Source organism: Notolepis coatsorum (assembly GCF_963971535.1).
Source record: "Notolepis coatsorum genome assembly, chromosome: 9".
In the NCBI taxonomy this organism is placed as follows: Eukaryota; Metazoa; Chordata; class Actinopteri; order Aulopiformes; family Paralepididae; genus Notolepis; species Notolepis coatsorum.
Genome location: NC_140173.1, coordinates 125,049,991 through 125,068,153, shown reverse-complemented (window position 1 = coordinate 125,068,153; position 18,163 = coordinate 125,049,991). Strand labels below are relative to the sequence as shown.

The 18,163-nt window shown below is 41.6% G+C and overlaps 1 protein-coding gene across 1 annotated transcript in view; it reads left to right on the top strand.

The window, feature by feature from the left end:
- The window catches only part of LOC311234374 (receptor-type tyrosine-protein phosphatase epsilon-like), a 110,304-nt gene that overhangs the window by 56,445 nt on the left and 35,696 nt on the right, over positions 1–18,163 (top strand). The window contains exon 2 of the mRNA XM_084321533.1: positions 3,027–3,303. The gene's annotated coding sequence lies outside the window, so the exon portion shown is untranslated. The remainder of the gene's footprint in view (positions 1–3,026; positions 3,304–18,163) is intronic.

The window sequence follows — 18,163 nt, the reverse complement described above, 5'->3', positions numbered from 1 at the left end:
AAAAAAAAAAACTCCAGCAAATCGAGCTTAAATGTATTTCCTTAGTAATCGTGCCATTTGTCGCTTGATTTATGAATCATTTTCAAATAAACGCTAGATTATCGATAGTATGTGTCCTCATGCACGAAGAGAAGCGGGGTCTGAAAAATCGCTTCTCCGTACTTTGGTCGGCGCGAACCTCACACACACACACACACGCTCCGATGGAGGTGATAGGAACATCTGATTACCCCAAGATTCGTAACATAAAGGCCTTACCTCACATCTGATGTCATGCAAAAAGATGAATCCAATTCCTGATCGCCATTCCAAATATTGATCGCGTTTATTGATCCAACGTTATATATCCAAAACACATAATCCACGCTTCTCTAAGTGTCCTCAGTCCATCTGTTATAACGATACTGCATGCCCGAGAAGTAAAACCTGGACCGGACTTTTGATGCACAGTCCCAGCCAATCCAATCCAATGATGTGCAATACCATCCGGGAGACGATAGGCGGCGGTATTTGCCCTTTGCGAGCTCAGACCCATTCCCAATGATAACGTCAGGCTGGATGGATGAAAAATTAATGGATGTCGCTAATAAAAGAAATATGGATTAAAACCAGAGATTTCTCGGGTTTGGCACCCAGAGCATGGCGAGTTAACCCGGACTATCTCAGGTTTGGCCTCCAGTGAGTTAAAGAGTACTACGCCCAATTTGAAAAGTTAATTGTGGTCATGGTATACAGTATACACAAACTGCATATTTTTAAGTTAATCAAAAAAAGATTTTTTTTTTTTGAATGAAATAGGACCATGATGACAATTGTATTAGAAGATAAATACGTAAAAAAATATGTAATATGTAAATTGCACTCGAAAACTATACCGTCACATACCATTATATCGTCAAAACTAAACTACCATATAACTAACTATTGTGATATGATATTTTGGTCATATCACCCAGCCCTAGTTCTGAGTATATGGATATATTTTCTGTTTCAGAACTGAGAATACTACTAGTAAAGAGTAAAACTCATTTGGGTACACAAACTAAAACAAACATTCCATGCATCCACAAAGTCAGTCTCTCATCCATGGTCTCTGCAGCAGAGCAGACTTTATACTGAAGGTATGAATACTGACGGCTGAAGGTCTGTGTCTCACTTCTCTGCTTCCTGCTTTTGGAGAGAGTAGCTCACGTTCACAAATATCCACTGAATGACATAGAATTCTTAACTTGAGTGGAGTTCCCCTTTTTTAAGTGCAACGCAGCTGCATGCAACACTGACACACTGAGAGAAGGTGGAGATGCAAGTTGACAAGTATAAGCACTGAAACTACTACAGTGTTGGAACTCTGAGAAAGTGTTCTTCTGCAAACCCAGCTGACTCTCGATGCCCGACTCCTCCTAACCACAGCTCCGCCTGCCTGCCCTCCTCCAGACGGACCCAGTGACTGACTCACCCCCCCCCCCCCTCTCCGCTCTCTCCTCTACACGCTCCATGCGGCCCTGTGTGTAACAATATGGCTTTGTGTCTCACACCTGTGGGCAGAGGAACCCTGGACGAGTGGGAGTGAGTGGGTGCTACTGTAAGAGGCATGCTGTTTCTCTCTTCTCTCTCTCTCTCTTTCCCTCTCTCTCTCCCTCTCTCAACCAGGCCCATAGAGTAACATCACAGTAAAGGCTTTGTGTGAACTGTGACAAGATGGCAGTGATATGAAACTCTGTTTATACCATGCTCGTCATGGATATAGTCCTGTATGCATAGAGTCTAACTTGGCTGTGGCGGTTATAATCGCAGCATTATTGTGAAACATTCTTTGCTTTCATTAGCTGTGACCAGCAGCTCTATAGGTCACTCTGTTGGTTGATCCACAACAATGTCCCCAACCTCTAGTGGCCACAGGTTTCACCCCTGTGTGTGTGTGTGTGTGTGTGTGTGTGTGTGTGTGTGTGTGTGTGTGTGTGTGTGTGTGTGTGTGTGTGTGTGTGTGTGTGTGTGTGTGTGTGTGTGTGTGTGTGTGTGTGTGTGTGTGTGTGTGTGTGTGTGTGTGTGTGTGTGTGTGTTCCAATTGGCTAAAAAGTGGTAATGGGAGTGACCTATTGCGAAAAGGTTGCAGCTATTGAGAATTTGCGCTTGTTTTATGTCTGAGCGTTTCATCTTTAGTTGTGAGGAAACTGTCTGTGTAACACAGTTTGGAAATGTCAGTGACTGGCTGGGTGGGATTTGATTTGCATGCTTGGACATAAATAACTAGCTTAATAATAATAATTTTCATGATTCAGTGTGGAACAGGAGCGGGGGTGGTGAACAACACACACTCTGCTCACACACAAACACTGATTGATTGGATTCCTCACAGACAGATAAGCACTGATAAAGGGACGCATGCACACACACACACACGCACACTTTATTTGAATTGAATCTACAGATCGTATATCATACATTTATGGATTCCAATGGTACAGTAACAGAGGTTTAATATTGCTGCTGGCGGGACAAAACCTTGTAACTCCAAAAACCCAACTTTTCAGCAGATGAAAAAAACGAACACAGATTTGAGGGCGAATAGAGTTACGAGGTTTAGACAGATGATTGGTTTAATGCTTTCCCATTGTGTAGACTTTGTAAAACCACACACACATGGAGGATGATCTACTGAGTTGATAAAATTGTTTTAATTAAATAAAATGGAGTTACAAGGTTTTGTCCCACCAGCAGCGATATGCTTTTGGTGGCAGCTTATGGGTACAGAAAACACACACACACATTCTCACACCCACATGATTAAGAAGTGATGTCCCCCCTTTCAGACATATTGCTTACAGATGCAGACTCCCACTCACTCCAGTGCTTTCAAAGCGTAGCCATCCATCTGTTTCACAGGGACTTTTCCTTTTGAGTCAGCCTCAACCAATGAGTCAGAGAAAAACCCGCCCACCTTACACAACCAGACAACATCGTAAACCCCCGCGATTCGACTCACGGCGTGCTCTTCTAACCCGCTTGCCTTCTACAACTCTTTCCAGGTGGATTCCGTTTACGGTGGTTTAACCGCAGAACCGGAGACTAAGAGACCCCGACACACTCTGGCGCCGACCGAGGGGTTTCCCCGTCCAGGAGGAGAGTGCAGAGTCTTCGGTCCGTCCAGCGGCGTCGTCTCTGCCTCGGAGAGGATGTGAATAGTGACTGGGTTGAGGGTACAAAACCCCAATAAACCCAATCGAGGAGGGAATCGGGACTACAGGTTGCTATGGACCGATGGGTCAACTGATACTGGATCTCTCACTGGCTTTGCCTGGAACTGTAAGTATTTTCTGTATTTCCCCAGATATTTTTTTTACTTTGTTTTACATGAGGAGTAGAGACATCTGAAAATAATAATAGAATAAAAAAATATTTAGATCAAATGGGTTGTTGTCACAAACGTGCAGGTCTCCGTTTCTTTACAAATCAGCCTCAATACATACATATTTTGGGATGACATGGGATGGGTGACATATCTTGTATGTAAGGGGGAAAAATCAAGAACAACAAATAGCACTTCAGCTGTCGAGCGGTGAGGAAGAGGGTGGAATTGCAGTACAAATACATGTTAGTAGATAAAAAAAAAATTATTTATGTGTATTATATGTATGTTTGTTGTCGCTCTCCTTGGGTGGGATGGGATGGGGTGGGGTTAGGGGATGGGAATGAAATTGAAGATGTATAATTTGAATGTATAATTGGAATGTACACATTTGCATAAATTCTTCTAATAAAAAAAGAATGAGTAATAAAAAAAAGAAAATACATGTTAGTAGAGCGAGTGAGTACAGATGAGATGGAGAGATGAGAGGAGCGAGGCTGGAGGAGAAGAATGAGATGAGAAAGGAGCGAGACTGGAGGAGATGAATGAGAGGAGCGAGACTGGAGGAGAAGAATGAGAGGAGAAAGGAGCGAGGCTGGAGGAGATGAATGAGGAGTCCCCCCACGCTGACCACAACCTTCAGGTCGACTCCATTTCAGTCCAGGGAATCGATTGAAATTCAATCCATGAATGGCAAATGATCGGTTATTTTCAATAACCTAACCTTATCCTCAGAGGACGAGACTAATTGGATTTCGGTTCATTTCCCCCAGATTGATTATTTTGACCTTAACTGTCAAAAAAAAAAGTGAGAGGGGAAGGGGATCACAGAAATGAGATTGTACAGATAAGATCTCTATGGTTTCATGTTTTGTCTTTGCTTTCATCGTCTGGCAGAGAGATCATTGCTCTATGACACAGCATATAACCAGGAATGTGGAGGGAACACCAAACTACACTTCACCCTATGTATCTGTCAAATAGTGCTTAGGCACCATTTTCTTTGGGAAATTCTCACCTTTTTACAAAGGACCATATCGGTCTAAATATGAGTTTCAGCCCATTTACTAATCTGCACATATATTTTACATTACCCCCGAGCACTTTCCTGAGCTTTTTAGATCGTTTATATTACCTTTTAGATTTTCCTTTTTACCTTTTTACATCATGGTGTTAAATCATATAATTATATAGAAGAAACCTAGCCAAAAATGATTTCTTGGTTGTGCTAACAAAGCTCCTTAGAAAACACAATTCTCAGGGGCGCTCTAGTAGCACACCATGTAATGCGCTGCATCGCGAAACGGCCGACCCGGGTGCTTGTATCCTTTCGGCAAGCAACAAGCCCTTCCGCGTTGCTCTGATTGGCCGAGCGCGCGCATGCGCATGAGCCGCGACAAGCTCCTCAGCCAGGCAGGAATACTAAGCTCTGCTTAACGCAATTTATACAAATGGAAGTATTGATTTCGCCGTAACGAATCATTAAAAAAATATACCGTTAACTGGAATATGTTGTTTCTTTACACATATGTTGGATTATGTAATTGGTTTGTCATGACAAACCAATAAAAAATCGCGAATTAACCGCTACAACAACACACAGTAACTACATGCATCATTGTTTACAATGAACGGTGGGGCTAATTGAAAGGACTGGACACGGACAAGTTAAACAAGTTCACCAACAATCTACAGACACAAACAAACACAGAACCGGACTGTTATATTAAATTAATTGATTGCTGTTTAACGCGTCCGTGTCCAGTCCTTTCGATTAGCCCCACCGTTCATTGTAAACAATGATGCATGTAGTTGCTGTGTGTTGTTGTAGCCACCGGTTAATTTGCGATTTTTTTATTGGTTTGTCATGACAAACCAATTACATAATCCAACATATGTGTAAAGAAACAACATATTCCAGTTAACGGTATATTTTTTTAATGATTCGTTACGGCGAAATCAATACTTCCATTTGTATAAATTGCGTTAAGCGGAGTTTAGTATTCCTGCCTGGCTGAGTGGCTTGTCGCGGCTCATGCGCATGTGCGCGCTCGGCCAATCAGAGCAACGCGGAAGGGCTTGTTGCTTGCCGAAAGGATACAAGCGACCCGGGTTCGACTCCCGGACCCGGCGTCCTTTGCCGAATGTCTTCCCCTGCTCTGTCTCCCATTTCCTCATCTCCCTCTCTCTCTACCGGACTGCCCGGTAGTACAAACCAATAAAAATCTACAAAAACATATTTAAAAAAAAAAAAAAACAGTCTAACCTGCAGATTACACACATCAAGGCGCTCGAGGCAAACGTCGATACTAAATTCGAACGCATCGAGGCTAAATTCGATCGCATCGATGAGAAATTAGAAGAAGTCAAGAACGCGATCGATGCACAGTCAAAGCGAATCACGACAGTGGAGATTTCGGTGACAGAAAACACAAAAGCAGTCAAAGCGAACGAAGGTGGCTTGACAGAGATGGGAGAAGAGATGGAAAGAGCTAAAGAGGAATATCGGAGGGAAATAAAATTGCTTAAAAACGAAGTGATGGAGAGGCAACTAGAAACCCATCGTTACCACAGGCGGAATAACATCCGCATTGTGGGGCTTGATGAAGCAGTGAACTGCGAAGACATCAACTTTCCAAAAACGATTTTGGAAAACTCCGATCCAAACAAAGTGCCAGAAGTGGAACAAGTTTACAGAATTGGTTCCCAGGGGCAAAGTATCAACGGGCCGAGAGTCATCATTGTCACTCTGCGGAAAACTACAACAAGGGATGACATCATCAAATATGCTCGCAACCAACGTGGGAAGCTGAAGTATGGTGATAAACCAATATTTATCTACGAAGATTTGAGCAGAGAGGCCATCATCCGACGTCAACCATACAAAGATGTGATGCAAAAGCTGTACAAAGCCGGCTACAAGCCAAGGCTAGCATATCCGGCGCTGTTATCATTCTTGGGCAATAACGGCCGCAGGTCAGGTCCATTTACACCCTTTGAAGCTGAGGATTTCCTGAATCAAAATGCAGCAAATAACCCAAAGCATGACGAAAATGCCGGAATCAGTTAAGCCTCTCTCTAAATATATACCAGTGTTGGAATGACTTTATTGTGTTCATCAATGAGGTCATTCCACCAGTGTTGGAATGACATTGTTGTGTTCATCAAAGTAGCAAACGATATGCAAGTCGTCTATAACAAAGTGTACTGTGTATAATACGATTCATAATACATTATAATTTCAGTCTCTGGTCTCTGAGGGGACAAATAAATATCAATGCAAAAAGATCTATCTGGAATATTCTGGGTTTATCGCTCAAATGCCCTGGGTCTCTTAGATCATTCTGGAATGTAAAATAGTCTAGGCACTAGTATATTCTACAACCTTCTAGAATATAAGGCACCATGACAACGAAGCATACAACTCTAACAATAACATTCGGTGTGCATACACATAGCAGATAATAAATTAAATGAAGTGCAATCAGTCCTTAATAATACTTTAAAATTAACCACACATAAACGTATGAGCACAGCAAGGTTATTCTAACAATTTAAGTAATCACTCCATTAAAGGCACATTGAAGCGCTAAAAGGCGCTGCTTTTCTATCTTATCTAAGCAGTTAAATCGGTTCTAGTGGCTTCTCCACGTTGATAATTATTTATCTCTTATTCCTTATCTATATCTTTCCATTGATTTTTATTTTATTTAATTTTTTCTTCTCATTACTCTATATTTTTTAAATATATTTTAACTTACATTGTTCTTTTCCAATGTTCTTCACATTAAGGTGTCAATATTACTCTATATTTTTTAAATATATTTTAACTTACATTATTCTTTTCCAATGTTCTTCACATTAAGGTGTCAATATTGCTCTACAATCTTTTCCTTTTTTTTTCCCCCACACGTTGGTGGAGGGTTCAAAGGAATATGTCGATAAAGGTTTATTCTCTTTTTTTATTTTATTTTTTATTTTTATCTTTAGGTTATTTATCACAATACTTCATTACAGTAAGGGAAGGTGCAAGACCAAAAGCGACATTATATTGCAATAGAATGGAAATGTTAGATCCTATGGCAATGAGCATAGGAAAATTAGGATTACAATGCTCAGTTTGGGCAATCCGGTGGACCATGGGAGAAAGTCAATCGCGGAGGATGTGTTCTTGGAACACAGGCATGTTCGACTTTCTGGGTGAGGGGAAAATAGGGGATTTTTATTTGTATATATATATGTTTTAAGCTCAGCTCTCAACGGGACCTCATTAATTGGATGTGCATCTATTGTAGCTTCATACTCCAGAAACATTACCAAAAACTACACGAAAACATGCATAGACTATGGCTAGTTTGAATATAATGGTATGGAACACCGGTGGGATAAACAAACAACACAAGCGCAAAAGCGTGCTTACACTGATGAAAAAAGAACATGTGGACGTGGCTCTATTAAGCGAAACGCACATTTTAGAGGGAGACATAAATACGTTAGCGGACAACATATACCATAATATTAGTCACTCTTCTTTTGCTACGAGAACTAGAGGGGTAGCCATAGTCGTCAGACGCAAATTAAATATCGAATTGAAAGGGGTATGGTCGGATGCTGAGGGGCGCATAACTATAGCTAGGATTATACACAATAACAGGAAAATTGCATTGGCAGCGGTATATGCCCCGAATTTGTACGAAGTGGGTTTCTTCACTTCACTAACAGGAGAAATGTTAAACCATCCCGAGTACTCATATATAATAGGTGCGGATTTTAATGCCATTTGGAACCCAAGGATGGACAAAACTTACCTTTCCTTCTCCAGCGAACAAAATAATTCATCTAAAGCATTAAAAGATTGGTCGGAATCAACAGGAGTAACTGATTTATGGCGTTCACTTAACCCCATGACCCGCAAGTACTCCTGTCGTTCGGCGAGACACAACACACTATCCAGAATTGATTACGTCTTTGCATCCCCGAGAATATTTGATAAATATGAAGTGGAAATGACACCCAATGCGCTATCAGATCACTGCTACTTAATCCTGAAAGCAACATTTGGTACACTATCTACCCGGGCCCCAAGATGGCGTTTTAATTCGATGCTGCTTAACAACAAGGAATTCATTACACAAATTAAAGAAGCTCTCACAGTATTCCTACAAGATAATGCTAACTCGGTGCAAGATCCCAGAATATTATGGATGTCGGTAAAGAATATGATCAAGGATTTCTCGGATAGATTTACCTCCATATTGCGCAAAAATCAAAACACAAAACTGTCTGAAATGGAAACGCTTTACTCAACGCTTTTTAATTCTTTAAAATACAACAACTCTACTAGACTAGATAACCAAGTTAACATTCTAAAGACAGAGATCAAAGCAATGTACAGACAAAAATCGGAATTGCAAATACGCAGCACTAGACAACAGCAGTACTTCCAAGGTTCTAAACCTAGTCACCTATTAGCCATGCGACTAAGAATTAATGCAAAATTTGCAGATATAACTGCCATTAGGAAACAACAAGCTCTAGTAACAGAACCCAAAATAATAAACGATACATTCAAAGAATTCTACTCCGATTTATATAACTCAGAAACGACCTTTGATCAAGACAAATTAGACACATATCTTAATCAAATTACTCTCCCTAAACTTACGGATGAAGACGCTAAACAGTTAGAAGTACCGATCACATTAGAAGAACTCAAGAAGGCCATATCCGGAATGAAAAACGGCAAAGCTCCGGGAATTGACGGTATCCCATCAGAAATGTACATTTCTTGCTGGGACATATTTGGACCCTTATTACTAAATATGATCTTATACTCAGTCAAAGAGGGAAGCTTCATTGAACACCAAAATACCGCACTCATTTCAGTTCTTCACAAAAAAGACAAAGACCCCACTGAATGCGGTAGTTACCGTCCTTTAAGCCTCCTCGGAACCGATGTCAAACTGTACTCTAAGATATTAGCCATCAGATTGCAAAAGCATATGACGTCTTTAGTTCATCCGGACCAAACAGGCTTCATAAAAGGTCGCCTGATCAATGATAACATAAGGCGAATACTGCACGTACTAGATACAGACAAAGAGGACATCACACCTAAGGCGATACTATCCCTGGATGCTATGAAAGCATTTGACAGGTTGGAATGGTCGTTTCTATGGGCAGTATTGGAAAGGATGGGGTTAGGAAAAGGTTTCATTGATATGATTAAAGTACTATACAAGGACCCATCGGCCAGGATTACAACAGGCACATTCATCTCCGATATCTTTCCGGTATCACGCTCAGCCAGACGAGGTTGCCCTCTTAGTCCCGGACTATTCGATCTATCATTAGAACCTTTAGCACAATTTATAAGACAATCCCAACACATAGAACCAATAGTAATCAAGGGCACACATCATAAAATTAGTTTATATGCGGACGACGTAATATTGTTCATGCAAAACCCCAACAACACATTGCCGCTTATACTCAAGTTGATAGAGAACTTTGGTGATTTATCGGGATTTAAAATAAATTGGCCTAAGTCGGCTTTTCTTCCTCTTAACACCAGTGCAAAAAAAGAGACAACCCTCCCAGGTGCGATACCCATGGTCAAACATTTCAGATGCTTGGGTGTGGAAATATTTCCCACCATAAGACAAACGGTGAAGCACAATTACACAAAAATACAGAACAAAATCAAGGACGACCTGGACAGGTGGGCAAAACTTAAAAACTCGGTACAGGCAAGGGTATCAATAGTTAAGATGGATGTATTACCAAGAATCAATTTCTTCAGCTCAATGCTTCCGTTACCTCCTCCAGAGGGCTACTGGAAAAGATTACAAACCTCCACATACAAATTTATTTGGAATAACAAACCACCTCGCATAAAAAGATCCACCGCACAGAGAAATAAAGCAGACGGTGGCATGGCAGTCCCAGATTTTTTACAATATTTTAATGCCTTCACATTAAGACCATTGAAGAAGATATGGTTTGACCCCGAGGCTTTGGTATCTTGGAGAAAATTAGAAGAAAACATAGTAGCCCCACAGAGATTGAAAGACATAGCATACACTAAACTTTCAATCAAGCATTGTGAGCGAGAATTTGGCCCAATAATAACCCATGCAATCAGGACATGGCGGGAAACACAAAGGAAATTTCCTAACCCTCAAGTATGGCATAATCACACTCCCATATTCAATAACAATGCTCTCTTAATGGGAAAACGACCTATAAGATTCCCTATATGGGAAGAAAGAGGCATACACTCATTAGGGGATATTTTTAATAACAAGGGCCTCTGTAGTTATGTCGAAATATGCATAAAGTTTAACCTCACCGAGTCCACATGGCTTTTTTACATACAGTTACGACTTTGTATGAGATCTCACGGTGTTCCATTACACATACCAATTGAACACCACAGATACCACAAATTTTTCTATGAAAGAGATACATTGGGAGGTTTTGTATCAGGTTTTTATTATCAATTACTAACGTCCTCGTATGAAACCCTTCAACTAGACAATGTCTGGAGGAGGGATATACCAGACCTGGAAAATGACTTTGATTGGCAAGGAGCCTGGGCAAATGTCCGACTTACATCAAGGAACCCGGATCATCAACAAATCAATCTGAACTATATTCACAGGACATACTTGACTCCTATAAGGCTGTGCAAAATGGGGCTTATACAAGACTCCAAATGCTCCCAATGTACAAATGGGGACGAAGGAACATTTATGCACATGTATTGGGACTGCCCACCAGTTAAGGCATTCTGGAAAGATGTGTCCCAACAATTATCAATACTCGTATTTTGGAATATACCTGTACACCCCGCGGTATTGCTATTGAATGATGTTTTTGAGTTTGTAGTGAATCCACAACTAAAAAGATTGGTTTTATCGGGTATCACAGTAGCTAAAAAACTGATCGCATCACGTTGGTTTCAACCGGAAAAAATGTGCCGGAAAGTGTGGTTTCTTACATATCTCGATGTGATATATCAAGAAATATCTACAGCAAGAATTCTGGGGCTCAATGAATCCAAAATGTCAATGTGGTTAGAAGTGGTGGAGAGAATAAAAGCTAGCCTATAATGGTGATGTCTGGTTAGGAGTGAGGGATAATGGAGGTACTATCCAAGAGGGGGTCCGGGAGGGGGGGGTTTGAGCTGGAGCATATGTGTGTAGGGTTTTAGAAAATAGGTATTAGGGGTATATTATATACTAACATTTATATAATTGTAACTTCGCTGGATATACACTGTATACGGTTAAAATGTTATTATTGACTATTTTTGTTTTATCCTGTTTCTGTACTTGCATATATTTTAACCACCTTTACTGAAAGTTTCATTATACATTGTGTGTTGAGTACTGACTTTTAATAAGTTTTGTTTTGCAATAATAAAAAAAAAAAAAAAAAAAAAAAAAAAACATATTTAAAAAAAGAAAACACAATTCTCTCTCTCTCTCTCTCTCTGCACGTGTGCACTTCCTTGTTTATGTCCAAAACTGCTTATAATATGTAGTGTTTTGGAATCTATGCTACTGTATGATAGAATGACAGAAATAATTTGCCATTCAGGAAAGAAGATACCAGATCCCTAGTTTTCCTATCCTCTTTCACGAGAGAGGATATAGTGCCATCTGAAGCTACTGGACAGATAACCTTCATCTTTTTGTATTCTGCGCCTCCCTGCTGAAGACATTTCCCCCATTGTGGCTGTTATCTCTGAACGCCCCAAACCCAGACATTCTTCTCCTCCAGCCTCGCTCCTTTCTCCTCTCATTCTTCTCCTCCAGTCTCGCTCCTCTCTCTCATTCATTTCCTCCAGTCTCGCTCCTCTCTCCTCTCATTATTCTCCTCCAGCCTCGCTCCATTCTCCTCTCATTCTTCTCCTCCAGCCTCGCTCCATTCTCCTCTCATTCTTCTCCTCCAGCCTCGCTCCTTTCTCCTCTCATTCTTCTCCAGCCTCGCTCCTTTCTCCTCTCATTCTTCTCCTCCAGTCTCGCTCCTCTCATCTCATTCATCATGCTGGGGAGGCTACATCAACTCAAGGGACACCAACAAGCTCAACAAGCTGGTGAGGAAGGCTAGCTCCGTGGTGGGAGTCGAGCTACCTAGACTTGAGGTGATGGTAGAGAGGGGGATGATAAGGAAGCTGGATGCCATCATGGAGAACCCCTACCACCCCCTCTACGACGAGCTAGTCAAGATGAGAAGCTCGTTCAGCCACAGACTCATTCCCCCCCGACACTCAACTAACCGCCTCGGACAGTCCTTCATACCAGCGGCCATCAGGCTCCACAACAGTGGGCAGCGACTAGCAGCCTCCAGGCCCCACAACAGGGGGCAGCGACAGCGACTGCTACCAGACATTGACCTGGGACTTATAGGAACCCAAGGGGGACAACGTAGACTACCCTGGTACTTTGATTAATGTATACTCAGTAGATAGTAAATTATAACACTACCTCATGCATACTGCACCTTATGTGACACTGTGAATAATGTGAATATTCCTCAGCTAGTCAGATAGTAAATTATATTGACCATATTGATCAATTTGTTTACACTGCCTGTGTTGTCTTTTACTACCTGTATACTGTGTTGTTTTACTACCTGTACCCCTCCCCCCCCTCCCCCCCATGCTGCTATGATGCCTGAATTTCCCCCAAGGGGATCAATAAAGGAATATCTTATCTTATCTTATCTTATCTTATCTCTCATCTCTCCATCTCATCTGTACTCACTCGCTCTACTAACATGTATTTGTACTGCAATCCCACCCTCTTCCTCACCGCTCGACAGTTGAATGAATGAATGAATGAATGATGAATGAATGAATGAATGAATGAATGAAAACTTTATTTAACAGATTGCAGAATGGGTACAATACAGTACGGCTCAATACATACAATTGTTAAGGGGATGCAGACCTGAGAAAGACGTTTGTCTTGTTTCCATCAGGGTCCCCCATTTTCAATTCATATAGACATATATGACATACATGACATACAGATAGTCAGTACTGCTACATCTATACATTTATGACATACCAGATTTGCAAATACAGTACTGTTTGTGATACAGAAGGAGTCAAGAAAAGGGAGTATATACATTTGACGTAGAAACTGTACATTGGAGGTTGGGTGGGGGGGGTTGGGTACATTGGGATATTGACAACCATACTGGGTAATTTACATTGGAGGTGGTTGGGGGGGGGGGGGGGGGCGGGGGGCATACTGTATAAACAAGTAACACTGTACATTGAGGGGGGGGGGGGAGGAGACACTGTACAAACAAACACAATTGTACATTGAACTATTGACAAAACCATACTAGGTAAATGACTGTACATTGGAGGGGGTTGGAATGATTGGGTTAGGATATTTACAGGGGCCAGTGTTGAATTGCAGTCTCCCGTAGGTGTCCCTTGAGAGAGGTTTTGAAAGTGGGTAGTGATCCACATTCCTTTACAGCTTTGGGTAGGGCGTTCCACATTGATGTGGCATAATTGCGAAACGTGTTTAGTCCCTTATTTGAGCCGAATCTGGGTTTGACATGATTTGTGGAGCTCCCTCTGGTGTTGTGATCGTGGTATTCACTGACCTTTGGGAAGTATTTTGACATGTACATGGGTACCTTGGTCGTGTAGTGTATCTTGTAGACCAGGCCCATTGCAAGTTGTTGTACTCTGTCGTCTACTCTAAGCCATCCTAGGTTGTCGAAGTGGGCAGGGGTGAGGTGGGTTCTAGGAGTAAGGTCAAGCAGTAGTCTGACCAGTTTGTTTTGAGATGTTTGTAATTTTGTTTTTAGCGCCTTTGAGGTGCTTTGGTACCATGAGGTGCAAGCATAGTCGTAGTACCCCTGAATGAGTGCTCCTGCCAGAGTCTTCAGGGTGTTCTTGTTTACCAGAGAGGAGATCCGGTACAAGAATCGAGTTCGTTGGTTGACTTTTTTTATTACATTGGATGCCATTTTGTCACAGGAGAGATTAGCCTCTAGGATGGACCCCAGGTAGGTAATTTCATCTTTCCTTGTGACAATATTGTCACCCACTGTAACTGAGAAGCCGTCGGTCTTGCTGAGTTTGTTATTTGAACCGAAGAGAATGGACTCTGTTTTGCCCATGTGTAATGATAGTTTGTTATCAGCGAGCCATATGCAGATTCTGCCTAGTTCCGAGCTGAGGGTTTTTTCAACCTGTAACTTGTTCTTGTCAGAGACCAGCAGGGCTGAGTCGTCCGCAAACAGGAACAAGTTGCAGTCACAAGCTGACGACATGTCATTTGCATAAATTAGGAACAGTAGCGGTCCTAGTATGCTTCCTTGTGGAACACCACAGCTCACTGTGAGGGGGGGGGATAGGGTACCGTTTACCTCCACCATCTGTTCCCTCCCCTCAAGGTAGGATTGCATCCAGCTCACTGATAGACTATCAAAACCAATTGCTTTTAGCTTGTCAATCAGAATGGAGTGATTGACCGTGTCAAAGGCCTTTTGTAGGTCCAGCATGACCATGCCGCAGTATTTGCCTGCGTCCACCTCTTGTTTGATGTGGTCATTCAAATAGAGAAGGCATGTGTCAGTGGAGTGGGATGTTCTGAAGCCAGATTGGAATTCGTAGATTAGATTTTTTTCCGCTAGGTACTTTTCGACCTGTTCGTAGACTATTTTTTCCATGACTTTCGAGATGGAGGTGAGAATAGAAACAGGGCGGTAGTTGCCTGGGTCTAATTTGCTGCCCTTTTTGTGCAGAGGGGTCACCCTCGCAATTTTGAAGTCCTTGGGGACGTGTCCCTGTTTTATGGAGAGGTTTATTATGTGTGTGATGATTGGTGTGATGGCGGCTGCTGAGTCTCTGAGGAATTTGGAGGGGATGTTGTCATGGCCAGTGGCCTTGTTAGGTTGGAGGGCGCTCAGTTTATTGAGTACCTCATCTGTTGTTACCGTTTCCGTTGAAGTGCTATTTGTTGTTCTTATTTTTTTTGGGGGGGGGGGGGGGGGGGGGCTTTGTTCTCCCACTCTGGATTTCCCCCCCCTTACATACAAGATATGTCACCCATCCCATATCATCCCAAAGTAAATTATGTCTTGAGGCTGATTTGTAAAGAAACGGAGACCTGCAAGTTCGTGACAACTATCCAGTTGATCTTAATAATTTTTTATTCTATTATTATTTTCAGATGTCTTGCTACTCCTCACATAAAACAAATGAATATTCTGACATTGGTTGTTAAAAAAAAAATTGGAAATGAATACAGGGAATATCAAGTTCTCACCAATGAAAACATCCCTATAAGTTAATTATTTGTGTTTTGTTTGTTCTTCCACTGGATTTTCCATTCAGATTTGGAACTGCACAGCCATTTATTTATTGTCACCACAGCCATTTTGACTCGTCAATCATAAACACAGGTGTATGTAGAATAATCTCTTCATTATTCTATGATAAGTCAAAATGTCTGCTGTGAAAAGGGCCCAGTGTTCCAGTGCTTCCATCTCTAGTGATGAAAAATAAAAGGATCAGAATGATTATGTGAGCGAGCACACGGCATCTGACAGACATCCATAAATTGTCCTTTTTTTTTTTTTTATTACAATATCTCCCTTTTGAGTAGTGTTGAATAATTTAGCAATCATGCATTTTTAAATCAATGGCGGTTCCATGGCAGGTTTGTACCACGGTCAGGTCAGGTCAAAGACTTTACAGGTTTCTACGCTGCTACATGCTATGTATCATGTTGGAGCAGGTGCTGTGGTCAGACTACATACAGTGGCATCATAATAGCACATAAACTGTATGCCCCAGAAGGCACATCTCTCACGGAATAGCAGATTGTTAAAAGAACACGCCAAAATGTTGGGAAATTGGCTTACCGTCTTCTCCAGAGAGAGACAAACCAATAGATACCAGTTTCCTCTCTGTGCGTTCAGTAGAAAGCTATCTGGCCGCATGTTAGCCTAGCTTAGCACAATGAATGGAAGCGGACATGTACGGGTAGCCTAGGCATTGTCCAACTAACACCTCTCCCGAAGGCTACCCATACATGTCATTATTATTATATTATGGTAATGGTTCGTTTACTGCAGTGCCCTAAGTTGGCACACAAGGGCTAATGGTATTATTGTACCCCCCCCCTCTCTCTCTTTCTCTCTCTATCTCTACATATACTGTGTGTGTGTGTGTGTGTGTTTGTGCATGCGCACACATGTGTTTGTGGTTATATACAATATGTAGTCTTATGCATTTAATCAGGTGTTTTCTTTTTTATCAAAGTGGCCTATCCTTCCTCTTACAGAAGGTGCTCCTGCATCTTTATGTCCCGCTTCTGTGGCGTTTTCATAATTCCTGGAACTCTCTCTTAATCAACAACAGGATTTTCTACTCAGGGTTATTGTGACAAGGATTAATCGTCTCCTATATAACTGCCATAGATGTCACTGAAGGTCAGCATGGATCAACTAGACTGAGTCTAATAGTAATTTTTCAGTGACGGCATTTGCATTTACAAATCATACGTCACGTCATAATGGTAGTATAGCCACCGGTCGCCGTGAATGTCTGATTTGAACAATCTGGATTCTAGAATGTAGAGGAGGCCAGAGTGAAGGAGCCTATTGGGGGTAGAGTGAAATATGAATGGACCTTTCACTCCTCCAGTTGGAAATGGAAAAGAAAACCTAACTGTTTGGATTAATGATGAAGACGAACAAACGGGTTAGAACTCGGCTGAGAAAATGCATTTCTGCGATTGCCAGCGCTATTTCCTGATGTTACTTTTCCTCCGTGACTCCCACTGAGTAGCTCTGCTGGTTTCGGTGTGAGAGCCAAGGTGAGGCAGGTGTTCAAAGGAAGTAGAGCAGAACGTGATCGTTTTGTGGGGAGCTATTTTAGTCATTGAATTACCCAGCTATGCTATAGCACTGAGTATTATACAACAGAGTACATGCAACTTTTTCTGTTCATTTATTTCTCACGCGCTGCCACACATGTTACACACAAACTGGATTATGTTCATGGACACTGGACCCAAAAGGATGCTTATTGATCTTGAACAATACAAACCACAGTATGAAATATTTATATTTATACTATGCTTCAGCTAGCTTAGTTATGTATTCTGGATTGATTGCATGGATCACGCATGGTTAAGATAAGTTGCTGGTGCATCCCTAATGCCAGCGATGCGGCATAATTAAATTCACGGTGCATAACAAGCAGGTGTTGCAGGCTGAAATAATGACATTATTGTTAATATGCCATTGATAGAAAGGCAGAGCTCACTGGAATGAAGGATTCACGATATGGTAGCTGATGGGAGTGGCAAAATGGAAGTATCCAAACCTTGTGATCTAAAAGGTTCACTGTAGTTCACCCAAAACACTGCATAAGACATTTATATTTATAGTTATACAATGGCATGCACATTTCTTGATTTCTCATAACACACGCTCGTGATCGCAGAACCCGCCCACAACCGAATTACAATCACTCCGCCAGTTCGAGTTTTTAGAAATTAAACCAAGATGGCGGACATTCCGGACAATAATCTTTACGAATGGATTGATTGATTGAAAGGTTTATTAACAGATTGCAGAATGGGTACAGTACAGTACACTGTACATTGGAATACTGACAAAGCCATACTTGGTCATTTACTGAACAACTGGGTTAAGACATTTGTAGGGGCCAGTTTCGAATTGCAGTCTCCCGTAGGTGTTCTTTGAGTGTTTTTGAAAGTGGGTAGTGATTCACATTCCTTTACAGCTTTGAGTAGGGCGTTCCACATT